General features: G+C 51.6%; 1 protein-coding gene across 2 annotated transcripts in view; it reads left to right on the plus strand.

The window, feature by feature from the left end:
- Window positions 1–13,443, plus strand: part of Ahdc1 (AT-hook DNA binding motif containing 1) — a 69,589-nt gene extending 56,146 nt beyond the window's left edge. For both annotated transcript variants that reach the window (XM_055610910.1, XM_055610911.1), the window contains one exon: window positions 9,183–13,443. The gene's annotated coding sequence lies outside the window, so the exon portion shown is untranslated. The remainder of the gene's footprint in view (window positions 1–9,182) is intronic.
- Window positions 13,444–13,703: the final 260 nt, after the last annotated feature.

The following is a 13,703-nucleotide window of genomic DNA, read 5'->3' on the forward strand; positions in this document are numbered from 1 at the left end:
TTTTTTTTTTTTTTTTTTTTTTTTTTTTTTTTTTTTTTTTGCTGAGGGGGAATGTTTTTTCCTCTCTAATGAAGCCAGGCCAAGATCAAAATGGCCTTGCATTCCCCATGCATCTGTCTCCCTGCAAGCAGCAGGGCTGCAGATCTGAAGCAGGCCAGGGGGAGAAGCTGCTTAGGGTTTAAATGTCAAACTCTTGATCCTTCTCACCGGAGGGGAGATGTCTCATGGATAATCCAGAAATGTGAAATAATCCCAAAACCGTTCCTCCCAGACTCTGGGATGGAAAATGAATGGGTGTGGGGGCTGGGTGTTTGGGTAGGTCACAGCTCAGCACAGTGTATTAATGGAACCGCCCAGCTAGGCCTGAATGCAGGAGGAGCTGGGATGCCATCCAGCCCCACATTCTAGCCTGTTCCCCACCCAGTGCTGGCAGTTAGCAGCCCTGTCCTCACAGGGACACATGCAGTCCCCGGGACATCTGTGCAGCCTCCCCACGGATCAGGCATGGAAGCACCACAGAGAAGGTGCTTGATCCTCAGAGGGCCTCCAGTTCAGAGGAAAGACAGTCAACGCGGAGTGGCGCAGAACACCTGATGGCTAGAGCTGTGGGAAAGGAGGGGACAAGGCCAGCCAGGCGGTTGTGAGAGCCTGCAACAGGATGCCCAAACCTTACAACTGCTGCCAGCAAGATACAGGGGCTAGACAGTAGATGGCAAGGAGCATTCTGGGCCGAGGGAACAGCAGTGTGTACCGTCTTGAGGCAGGGAGGGATTTGGCTCTGAAGAAGTCTTGGATGAGAAGTCAGGGAAGCTAAGCAAGGGCCGGGCAGGCAGAGCCAGGTCCTGAAAGACACTGCAAGGAATTTGAATCATTCCAAGATGTGCAGGGAGCCATTGAAGACGGTCACGGTGGAACCGGGCAAGTGTTGGAAGGAGGGAAAGCAGACCAGCCAGCAGCGCTGGAGGCTTGTGCTAATGTGCTCTGGGGTAGTCCCTCTTCCTTAGTTAGGATAACGTACAAACGCCTCTGCGTAGGGCAACTGTCTGGGGCCAAGGACTAGTTAAAATCATGGTGAGAGTGAGAGAGGTTGGAGGATACAGAGACGAGAGTGGCAGGGAATAGAATTAATAGAGTCTCATTATGAACAGAAGGCTTAGGCAGTGAAGACGACATGCTCGCCCTCCAACAGATAGTGAGAGGCTTTGGTGGGTATTGGAGAGGCAGCAGTTCAGCTCAGCTGCTCATCTTGAGCCCCCTCGGAGCTCATTCCATGGCAGGTCCTGGGGAGATAAAGCAGACATGGCTCCTTTGGGGAGCTCAGCATTTACTCCAGGAAGTCAGATGCTCCAGGCACAGAGAGCACCTGAAAAACACCTGGTAGGAGATGGCAGGTGCCCAGAGGCAGGGAGAAGCCAAGATTACACACCGGGCGCTGGGCGCTGTGCTCAGAAGTCATCCTGCTGCACTCGTGTGTCGTCCTGTGTGACGTGACCCCAGGAATCTGTAGTCTGCAAAACATGGAGCCATCCCTGCTCCTCAAAGCTTGCCTCACGGCTGCTCTTCGTCCACATCCCTGGCTGCCCATCTATCTACAAGATGATGGGCCGCCTTAGGTGAATCCTGCGCCTCTCTGGTGGTAGTGGGGGCCTGGGCTGTGTTTTGTTTTAGGGGACCAGGGATTGTTTTGTGACATAAGGTCTTGCTATGTTTTAGCCCTGGCTAACCTGGAACTAACTCACTGTGTAGATCAGGTCGACTTGAAACTTGCATCCTCCCGCCTCAGCCTGCTGAGTGCTGGGGTTACGGGCATGTACCACTGGGTCCAGAAGGTTGAAATTTGTTGTAAATGAATTTTGTGGGTTTGTGGTAAAAATTTGCCCTTGAGCTTGAAGAAGAGGCAAGATTATGGGGATGGAAGGACACTGCAGGCCTTGGGAGCTAAGGGTGAAGGCAAGTTCCATCCCAGAGAGAGCTGGGAGATGAAAGGTCAGAGGACACAGTAGGGAATGTGTGTCCTGGTTCTGCTGAGTGCTGTAGATGATAGGACAGTTAGGGGTGGGCCAAAGGAGGTCTCCATCTTCTTGGGTCCCCTGAATGAAAAGCAGAGCCAGACAGACCAGCTCCATATTGGGACCCTTGAACCAAAGATCAGCCACAGCAGCCCCCAGGAATAGAGGTGAGAAGGTGGAGAGGGCCAGATCTATTCAGGAATCTCTAATCCTTTTTCCCTCCCTACTAGCTCTTGGCTCTAGAACTGAGGCCAAGAGAAATGTCACAGGTCCTCCCAGGTTACACCAGCTGGGGCCTGACCGGAACAGGAGGCAGTTTCCAAGGCCACCATCCAGCCGGGGTCAGCAGGCATGCCCAGGCCTAGGCCAGGCCCTGCTGCTCTGGGCTTTGTCTCTCTGAGTCTTGAATCCTTAAGAGGTCACTTGATCTTGCTTCTGGCTCTGAGCGAGAGGCCTCATGTCAGGGCTCAGCCAGCCCTGCCTTGCTTCCTCCTCCAGGTCTTCTCCCCCTTCTGAGGTCATCCTCCAGTTCTACTGCTTGCCTTCCCTGTAACCATATTTAGGCCAGGCCTTTTTGTTCAGGGCCCCCGCTTCTTGGAAATACCATCTCTCTATGAACATACCTTCTGCTGCTGCTCCTCTCCCTGCACCCCACATCCCTGGTAAAAGCAGACCTCTAAAACTGGCAGGCAGTGGCTCAGAGTGCATGTCTGTGGTTACACACGGGCCCCTGTACGCAGCTTGGTCCCACCCCTTACCGGCTAGGTGATCTGGTGACTCACAGGACTCAGTGACTCACATTCTCTCTATCTCTTGTAAGAATTAAGGGGATTGACATGTAAAGCCCTTAGCCCCATCCTGGCCCACAGGAAAGCACCTAGTCAGTGGCTGGTGGATGGGTGGATGAATACGTTCCCACAGTCTGAATTCTGGGTCCCCAGTTCAAGTAGTGTGAGTCACACATTTCCAACCCCTGTCCCTGACCATGGCTTGACCAAAGATAGCCCTCCTGCATCTGTCATCTGCTGCCCTTCTACAAGGGCCTTGTATTTTCTGGTGTGGGCCTGGAGCATTGGGAAGCCTTGCTATTTCTCCTGGGGCTGGAGATGTAGCTGAGTGTTAAGGTGCTTGCCTATTATGCACACGTAAGACCCTGGATTCTGCCCCCAGTCCTGGGGGAAGTGGAGGATAGGCCAATCAGTGTTCTCTCTTTATCCCCCCCCCCCCTCAGTTTTTTTTTTTTTTTTTTTTTGAGGTAAGGTTTCTCAGTGTAGCCTTGGCTGTCCTGGACTCACTTCATAGACCAGGCTAGCCTTACACTCACAGCAATCCACCTGCCTCTGCCTCCCTGAGTGTTGGGATTAAAGGCATGTGCCGCCAGTCCCGGCTAATCACAGTGTTCTTATGTTAGACACTGGACCAAGTCCTCCTTGGGAGAGGAAGGGACATAAGGATCAGGTAAAGCCCGACTTCAAAGAACCTTCAAAAATCACCTGGGTCAGCTAGAACCCTGTCCACACAATTCCCACAGTCTTCTCCTCAGCCACAAAGCATCTGAAAGCCTCCTTTACAGCTTTATAGTGTGTTATGATTTTCCCTGGGTAGCTCTGTCTGCTTCGTCACTGTCATGGTTGCCATGTGCCATGGTTGCCTGTGCTGGGGGCTGGGGAAGTAGATGAAGTCTGTGTCCAGTCCACATGAACTAGCAGCCCACTCTGCACTGGCCAGTAGCCCATACCCTAGACACCGCTGACCACAAGCCTAATGGGTCTTTTTCAAACTTCTGTATGGATTCCCTCTCTAGGGAGGTGCCACAGCCCCTGCAGCGGGAGGAAAGATCCTCCATGCCAGCCCTCTGAGCTACAGAAGGAGGGTAGACAGCAGGGACTTTCTTGAGGCTGGAAATGGATCCTAACAAATTAGAGATTTCAGCAGCTAGAGCCCTACTCAGCCACCTGGGTCTCTGGCCCACCCCCACCCCAGCCTGCTCTGCCCGTGGTGGCCGCCAAAGTGCTTGTTGTTCAGCATTTTCAGATGCGCAGTGTCTGGAGCCCCTAAAATATTTATTGGATGAATTGATTAAAGCACATCTGCTCTTGCAACTCCATGCTTCACACCTTTTGATTGCATCCTTCCTCTCCAGCCTTCTTGTCTACAGAACACAAGCCTGACTGCCTAGCATGGTGCAGGGGATATTCAGGCTTCTGTCCTGGCATCCACCTCTTTTCCAGCCCCATCTCACATATGTTACACCTTTTCCTACCAGGCAGAGTCAGGAAACTAATAGAGAGGCCTTTGCAGAATGTGCCTTTGTTTTTGCTATGCCCTGGCCTATTGCCCTCTTCTGCCCACTGTGCTCTCCCACCTGTCACTGCCAGTCTTTCACTCAGGCATCACCTCCTCCAAGAAGTGTTCCATGATCCTTCCCAGGCACAACTAATCTCCAGCTCTTTATGCATCCTTGATAGCCCTTTCCGGGAATGTCCCCAGCATGCCATTTAGACTAGTCACTCATCTCTGCATTGTCCCCCCACTCCAGTGTCTCATCATTTTGGGGTTATTTCAAGGGTATGTGTGTACATCAAGATGTCAGAGGACAACTTTTGGGAGTCCTTTCTCTCCTTTGACTATGTGGGTTCTGGGGATCAAACTCAGGCTTAGCAGTAAACCCTTTTCCTCACTTAAGCCATCTTTCTAGTGTGTGTTTGTGAGTCTGTCTGTCTGTCTGTCTGTCTGTGTTTGTCTGAGTCAAAAACAAGTAATAGACTGGAAGAACTAAGAGAGGAAAAGCCAGCTGAGCATGGTGATCGATGCGTGTCTCTAACACCAGCACTCTGGAGGCAGAAGCATGTGGAGTTCCAGACCAGCCAAGGCTACAATAGAGAGACCCTGTCTCGAAAAAAGACAGGGAGGGGTGAAAGTTCAGTGCCCAAATCTCCCCGAAGTAATCCTAAACGCAGTACATAGAGGGGTATGTCAGGGAACCTGTTGAAACTCTCCGGACAAGGTGGCTTTCAGAGGGCGGCCTTCAAGTAGGACTCCTTCCAGGAGTCCCAGAAACACTGAAAAATCAGAGTGACTCTTGGGAGATCACTCAACTCCATTGTCCTTGCCTTCAGCATCCGCTTCAGTTGCATGTTCACATGTCCGTGATGCCTGTCCTTACATAGGACATTCCCAACATGGAGGGACACGTGCACACAGGTGTATAAACATGTACAGGTGTGGGAATGAGGACTTGCTCAGGGAAAGATGGAAGGGGAGGTGGGAGGCGTGGTCGCAGCATATTGGTGGGTGCCTGCGGGTAAGGAGCCTGTCCAGTTCCACCGGCAAGTGTTGTAGGTCCCTCGTCAAGCCATAGGTCAGGGCACAGATTCTGAAAAGTTGAGGGTCTGCACCACGCCCCTGACCTCTTTGGTCCCAGCTGGGAACCTCCTATGACCCTTTGCTGAACCCCTACTGGTATTTCTCCTTGTCGGGTATAGTTAAACCCCACAGAAATTCCTTGCATGTTGAATTACCTCATAGGCCCGATAACCTGAAAATGCCAGAGAAGTAGCTCCGTCTTCAGGCAACTGGTCTGCCCTGGTGTCTGGAACACATAAAGATCTCTCTCCTCACCTGTTCACACCCTTTGCTTTGAAGGAAGAGAAGGGAAGCCCAGAGAGGGAAGGACCTCTCTCTTCCGGACCTGCCATTGAAGTCCTCTTCTGGAGGCATAGAGCAGGGGAGTGGAGGTCAAGCCTTAGCACAGGCCGTAGGAGGAAGTGGGTGTGGTGCATGGCTGCTTAAAGGGAGAGTATGCGCTCCACTTACAGGGAGAGTGGCTCTCTGGGCAGCCTGAGCATTGCCCAGACAAAGACCACTGAAGCTGCTAGAGCGTGAGGGCGCAGTAAATGGGACGCAGAGGTTCCTCGAGGAGGCACTAAGAGGTTAAGTCTTAGAAGCGGTTGGTGTCCCGGGGCCAGGTGCATACTGGAATTGGGGGTTCAGAGGTCTGGGAGAGCAGAGTGGAGAATGGTGAGAGCACCGGTCGCTATGGCAACAAGGCATCCTAGAGGTGTGTGAGAGCTGTGCTGGACACCCTGACATGCTGACCAGCCGTAGATCAGTCAGGGTGAGCTGTCATTAAGTCCGCAGGCATGCGCCATCCCAGCATGCTGAGCTCTGAACTCAGCAGTGAGTTTTCCTCAGCAGCCTTCCTTCCCTGACTGCACCGAGTGTTCCTCCTCTCCCTGACCCCACAGGACTTTGCTTGGCATGGCCATCTACCTACAGATCACATGGTTAGGACCTGTCTCCTCCACTCCAGCAGGCTTTTAGGGTGGATCAGGGCTATTCTGTTCTCTGCCTTGTTCCTTTTCCCTCAGCTGGGCTGACTGGCACCTTAGTATTTGGTTCAGTTTTCTAGAGTTGAACCTAGCTAGGTCTGTGTTCTACTCACCATAGCATTCTCCTTTCACCAAGAACAAACTCCCCCACCCACCCACCAAAGCCTTTGATTCTTCACCATCCTCCCCCAGATTCTGCCTGGGCCCCTGGCTGGCCAAGTGCTAGAAGCTGAGCAGGCAGTGGGAGGGAAGGTAAGAAGGAAGGCTATGCTCTGGGCAGCATAGCCGAGGATGAGAAAGCCTCCTGCTGCCTGGTCGCAGGCACCATGGGAAGGTTCTGGCAGGAACCGCCTGCTGGGCTGAGATCACCATGGAGACCTGGCTTGCAGAGGGTCACTGGCAGTGGCTAAGGGCTGGTGGGGGTGGGAGTGGAGGGGACTTTCACAGAATTTGTGCTCTGGGCCCTTGGAGGAGCAGGCAAAGCTGGGGTTCATCACTGTCGGTGTGCCAAATGGTTTGCAGCAGCCCCCACCCCCCTCCCCTTCTAGTTACCTAGAAGATTCTTCCTCTTGGCAACTGTCCTTCAACTGCAGTGAAGCCAGCTTCTGGATCGAGGCCCTCATTGCTGGCTGAACCTGGCGCCCCCACATGTCATAGCCCTTTCCCTTCGTCTCTGCTATTGGCTGAGCTTGTCACCCTAACTGCAGAGAGCTGACATTCACCCCTGCAGCTCTCCTGCTCCCAAGGGCGAGCCGCCCTCCTGCTCACCACCCCAATCATGCTACATCTGTCACCTTAGAGACGCATTGGCTCGTCTTCCCCTAGTACCCCTTCCCATGGTACAGCTCTGGTGCCGTCGTCCTCAGCCCTGCCCCTCCCTGTGCTTCCCTCTGCCTGGTCTAATCCAACCAAGATGGGGTGCTCCCCCTTCCCTGCGGGAACCCACCTGGTGTCCCTGGCCCTGTGGGGTGGGGGGAAGGTCCTGGCTAGTCCAAACAGAGGACAAAAGTCATCCCTGGGGCTGATTGCCCAGCAGACAGCAGCTGAGGCTGAGCGGAATGCCAATGTGGCCCTGTTGGAGAGGAAAGCTAAGAAAGGACAAGGGAGAGAGGCTTTCTGTCCCTGCCTGGCTCCTGCGGCTGTGGGGGAGGACAGGTGGCATGCAGAGGAGGCTGAGGAGGCAGTTTAGCACCCCAGCCTTGCTCCTGATTCTGGAGGAAATAGTCTCTCACTTGGGGGTGGGAAGCCAGAGTTCCAGACCTCTGAGAGGCAGGCAGTCTAAGGGCCCAGGGTTCTAGGAATGACCCAAGCCAGCCCTGCCGTGGCTGTCTTGTCCCTTAGAGCAGCAGAGCTGTAGATCTGGGCGGGGGGCAGGGGGGTTGGGCCGTGCTGGTGGTCTGGATAGAGAAGATAAGTTTCACACACGTGATCAGAACTGTCTTTTGAAAGGAGGTACTTTCGTGGTTGTGGGGACTGGGGAGTTTCCGAGCTTCAGGGAGGCTGTGTCTCCACCAACACAGATGGCATTGTGTCAGATGATTTTTTTATTCCTTCATTCACCTCATCTCTCCTGGGAGCAGAGTGGGTGAGGGGTCCTGGGAAGAGGGTGGATTTAAAATAAATATCGGGGATTCACACCTGTGTGGGGCTGTGCCGAGTGAGGCTCTGTCCTTGGCACTCTTTCCAATCTTGGAGGTTTGAGGCATTCCCCAACGAGCTCATTATTAACATTTGGAAACTGAGGCTTGGAGATCCCTATCAGGCCCCAGGAAAACAATAAATGTGATAGTTACTTTAAATGTATTTCACATTTGTGTTCAGTCGTTCTCTGATTTAAACCACTGGATCCAGCGACAAAACCTAGAAAATCAGGATGTCCTGTGTTCTGGCTACAAGCAAACCATGTTGGGACTCAAACCCAGGGCTTTGTACATGTTAGGCTAGCGCTCTACTAAGTGAAATATTTCCCCAGCCCTGGTTGGTGGTTTGACGAAATCTGACTGCCCCTCAGGCTAACATTGAACTCAAGATTTTCCTGTCTTAGTCTCTTAAGTGTTGGCATTTTAGGTGTGGGCCACACTGTCTGGCTTTTTAGTATTCCCTTCTTGCTAATGAGTAAAGTAAGCTAGGCACTGTGGTGGCACCTTTAAGTCCCAGACCTGGGAGGCAAAGGCAAGTGGGTCTCTAGGCTCAAGGCCAGCCAGGGTTCTGTGCTGAGGCCCTGTCTCACAACAGCAAAACTCACACAGCTTTTAAATGGTGGTGTGTGGACTTAGCTAGCTCCAACTCCAGAGTCTAGATTCTCAGTAAACCCAACTTTAGGACCCTGATACCGCATGCAACCTGTCTTTTTTTTTTTTTTTTTTTTTTTTGGGGGGGGGGGTCTCTTTTGTTTTTCAAGACAGGGTTTTTCTGTGTAGCTCAGGCTGTCCTGGAACTTGCTTTATAGACCACACTGGCCTTGAACTCCAGAGAGCCACCAGTTTTTCGAAGTCTTTCAGCTCTTGGAATGATCTTGGGCATTTACAGATGGTCAGACTGCACTACTGATTGCAGTTCTCCAGAGTGAAGGAGAGCAAAGCTAGCCTTGGTATACATCAAGTTTGAGGCTAACCTGGACTACATGAGACTAAACGAAAGCAACCAAATTAGGAAACTGAGCTTGGAAAACACAGAACAGGCCCAAAATCACATAGTGGCCTGTCTGGAGAAGGAACGATGTTAGCTTCTCCAGAATTTTAGTAGGAACCGAGCCAAGCCTCTTTAGCTGCCCCCCCCCCCCTTTGGAATTCAGTGTCTCTCTGCTGTTGACTTCTGCTTCTTCTCTTGTGTTTCTTTGCAGCTTTCAGAAAACCAATGCCAAGACCCCTCCCAGCGTCCACATCGTCCTCTGGCAGGAGCACCTGCCCCTCTGCCTCCCACGTGCCCCTTTGCACTCCCTTCCCTGCAGCCTCATGCCCCACCCCCCGCCCCTCCCTGTCCATCTCCTCCACGCAGAAGCCGAAGGTGAGCCCTTTCTGCACAAAACCAGCAATTGTAAATACTTTTTAAAATGTATAAAACTTAAAAACAAAACACAGTTTTAGAAAAAGACAAAAAAAAAGAGAGAGAGAGAGAGAGCGTGTGCAAGAGGTTGCAAGCGGGGGTTTCGAGGTGTCCAGAGCCCCTGCAAGTGTGCACTGAGAAATTTATCTACAGGTCGTTTGACAAAAATGAACAATATCCTATTTATTGTATATACTGTTTTATTATAAATTGTGGATTGTATATTGCATTCTGTAAACCTGCTGTGGTCCCGTGGTGTGCAAATTCGCATGGTGGGGGGAGGGAGAACCTCTTTTGGGAGCTTTCTTTTTTCCTTTTTTTTTTTTTTTCCACTCTTGGGTTTTCTCTTCTGTTGTTGTTGTTTTCTGTTGGCAGGACACACCCAAAGATCCAAGTTTGTATTAAAAAGAAATGAAAAAAGCAAAAAAAAAAAAAAAACAAAAAAAACAAAAAACAAAAAAAAGAGAACACCTTGTGTCTTGTAAAACAGGGTATGTGCGATGGGGGATGGATGGAAAGGGGCAGCGGCCACAGGTCCTTTAGAAGGGCTGAAATGCCTACGTGTGTTCCTGTGCTCTCAACCCAAGTTCTCCCATCCCAAAAGATACCTGCATACCCATCCCCTCCCCCACTCCAGACTCTGTGTGTCTTCTACCTCTGAGCACCCATTCTACTCCCTAGAGCTTTAGAGACGTGTTTATTTGATCTCTGTGTATGAGTGTTTTGCCTGCATGTATGTTATGTGCACAGCATGTCACATGCTTGAAGGTCAGAAAAGGACATGGTGTCACCTACAACTAGAGTTACAGAGAGTGATAAGCTGCCATTCGGATGCTGGGACTCAAATCCATGTCCTCTGCAAGAGCAGTAAGTGTTCCTAACTGCCGGGCCATTGCTTGACATTCCCCCCATTTCTGTCCTAAATCCTATGCCTTCCAAAACCGGGTTTCCTCTTGTTGAGGAGCCCCACAATAAACTTGGTCTCTATCTTCTAGATTCCCTCATTCCACCTCAGGTCCCAGGGCACTACCCCTAAAATCTCTTCATTGGTCCTGCCCCCCTTGCCATTAGGCCCCAGGGTTCTAGCATGAGTCCAAGATGCCAGTCTTTATTTTACTTTACTGAGACAGTGTCTGTGTAGCCCCAGCTGTCCTTGATGTTACTATGTAGACCAGGCTGGCCTTGAGCTCGGAGATCTACCTGCCTTCACCTTCCAAGAGCTGGGATTACAGGTGTGCAATGCCACACCCAGCAGCAGCAATCTTTGAAACACTCCATAGTAAGTCCGAAAACCTTTTGGGATTGGAGTTGCGTGACTCCCTCCTACTATGAATCTTCTGTTCACCCCAGGTCCTAAGTCTCCCCTATCTCCAGCCCCCATGGTCTCATTTGCTGTGACATACCCAGTGTCCCTTCATGTTCCCTGGAATTCTAAATGCTACCCCTGCTTCCTCCCAGCTTTGTAGCAGAACTAACCCCATGCCTCCTGGCTGAAAAGGCTGATTACTTCTCCCTGACCATGGCAAGCCTGGCTCACAGTTTCCTTCACTCCAGTGTCCACTTGGGCCTGGCCTTGAGGGTTTTCAGGAGCGTGTTCCCCCATGACCCACATGACGTTGACACTCTACTGAGTGTGACTTACCTGTTCCTCTTCCTTGGTGACAGAGTGATGCCAGGCCATGTTCCATGTGTCTCCCTGCCCCTAGCAGCAAGGCCCAGGCGTTGGGGTCGTCAGGGGAGCCCAGTGAGAGGCAAACATGCCCCCACCTTCTGGATACCCCTGCCTGGATGAGGCAGAAGGATTCACAGGTCACAGTTCCTGAAAACTGCATCCTCCGATGGATGTGAACGCCATCTGCTACACAGCCCCCTCCACACATCCTCAAGATGCAGACCTTGGCCTACCCTTCCTGCCTGCCGTGGGGAGACAACACTACTCTCAAGCTGACAGTCCCCTGCGGAGCTGGAAGTGGGGACAGGAAGCAGTAAGACCCGCTGAGAGGTCAGGTCAGGGAAGGGGCTTTCCAGAGGAGAAAGCTTTTTAAAAACCACACCTAGGGTGGAAACAGAAAAATGAGTGATTTCTGAAGTAGGAAAGACTTGGTGCAAAGGCCAGGGGCGGGAAGAGAATGGCAGGAGGCAGAAGCAGCGGGTAGAGCTAACTTCACTAGGCGAGACGTGCTTGAGAGAGTGGAGTGGACTCGTTCTGGCAAGGTCACACTGGAGTGGAGGCAGAAATGGTAGAAAGAGATTGGGCGTCAGAAAATCCAGTGGGGAGGTAGGTTAGGTGAGCTGGTTTAAGTAGCTCAGCGACAGAATGTTTGCCTAGCAGGCACAGGCCCTGGGTTCAGCTGCCCACACCAAAACAAAATACAAAGCCAGGAAGGCTGGGGTGGACCAACCCAGACGTCCGTTTGCAATCTGTGAAGAGAGAGAGTGCATCTGTCTAGTGGCTGCTGAGGGGCAGAAAAGGGAGACTAGCCAGGTGGAGCTGGCATCTCTGTCAGGTGGGATTCAGTTAGAGGTAAGCTGGGGGTCCCTGAGGACCCAGGGGATGTGCTGTGGAGGGGTTATGCAATGGAAGGGTTTGCAGCTCAGCACATGTGGATCTTAAGGGGAGGAAGGATAGTAAGGGGCTGTGTGTACAGAGCAGAGGCGGAGAGAGGAGCTCAGGGAGGTAGCAACAGCAGAGGCCTGGGAAGGAAGGACGGTACCGGGGAGGGCCTTGGTGAGAACCTGGTGCTCCATGAGGCCATGAGGTAACAAGAGGTTGAGAGTGTAGGTCAGTGAGCTCTTGCCTAGTTTGTGCAAGCCCTGTTTAATAATTTATTTAATTTTTATTTTATGTGCATTAGCGTGAGGGTGTCAGATGCCGTGGAACTGGCATTACAGACAGTTGTGAGCTGCCATGGGGGTGCTGGGAATTGAACCTGGATCCTTTGGAAGAGCAGGCAGTGCTCTTAACCACTGGGCCATCTCTCCAGCCCCAAGCCCTGATTCTTAATGTGACGGAAGGAGAAGTGTCTGGGAGGAAGGAGAGTCCATGCGGGTGGGGATGAGGACTCCCAAGTTGTATTTCTGAGAGCAGGCTTTGGAGCTTTGGAGATGGAAAGGTTTTCAGGCCCTAGAATCCCTGAGAAAAGAGAGCTGCAAGAGCCCCTGCCCAGGTAAGTGACTCAGTGATGGAGGTCACCCTGCTTTGTTCTGTTTTCAGAGGTTGGGCCTTCACCATAGCCAAGGTATCCTAGCTGGGCCTGGTGGTGTGGGCCTTTCATCCCAGCTACTTGGCAGGCTGAGGCAGGAGGATCTCAGGACTAAGGTCTAGGCTATGAAGTAAATCCAAAGCCTGCTGGACAGTTTAGCAATAGTGTCTTTAAAAAGCAAAAAGCTGGGCAGTGGTGGTGCACACCTTCAGTGCCAGCAATCAGGAGGCAGGGGCAGGCAGATCTCTGAGTTCAAGGCCAGCTCAGTCTACAGCAAATTCCAGGACAGCCAGAGCTGCAGAGAAATCCTGTCTTGAAAAAACAACAAAACTGAAAGGAACATCTACAAACACACCATGGTATAGATAGATAAATACAAAGGAAATAACTCAGTCTAAAGTGCTTGTCATATAAGCATAAAGACTTTGAGTTTCATCCCCAGAACACATGGGGAGGGGGATGACAGCACATTTTTGTCATCCTAACACTGGGGAGATGGAGGCAGGAACATCCTTGGGGCTTCCTGGCCAGCCAATAAAGCCTACTTGTTGGGTTCCAGGCCCGTGAGAAGTGCTGGCTCTAAAACAGAACAGGTAGATAGCATCTGAGGAAAACCACCTGATGGTGCTGTCTGGCCTCTAGAAACACGAACACAGAAAGAGGGTTGAGGATGTAATATAGGTAGGGTCCCTGGCAAGATGGCCTACGTTCAGTCACTAGCACCAAATAAAACAATAAAGATGCTGCCTGGATGATTTGGATTTGGCTACCGTTACTAATGCTTCTCTGGGGTATCCATTCTCCAAGAGAATCTGATCTGAAATCAAGAACGATCCTCCCGTCTGTAGAGGACAAGACAGGTTCTCAGTGGCTGGGGTGACTTGTCCAAAGAATGGAAGACACCGTAGACTAGCCTGAAGACTGCTGCCTAAGCTGTCGCTGTCTTGTGCAGACATGAAGAAACGAACCTGCTTAGCACTGGGGACAAGGAGACACGGTGCCTTGGGGGTTGGCCCGAGTGAGATGGGGCCAAAGTCTGATTCACAGCATGGGCGGGGAGCTGCTTATGAAAGCTACAAATGGGTCCATCCTATAATAAAAGCTCGGTGATGAGA

The sequence above is a fragment of the Psammomys obesus genome, unplaced genomic scaffold, assembly GCF_907164565.1.
Source record: "Psammomys obesus unplaced genomic scaffold, mPsaObe1.curated_primary_1811, whole genome shotgun sequence".
Classification (NCBI taxonomy): domain Eukaryota; kingdom Metazoa; phylum Chordata; class Mammalia; order Rodentia; family Muridae; genus Psammomys; species Psammomys obesus.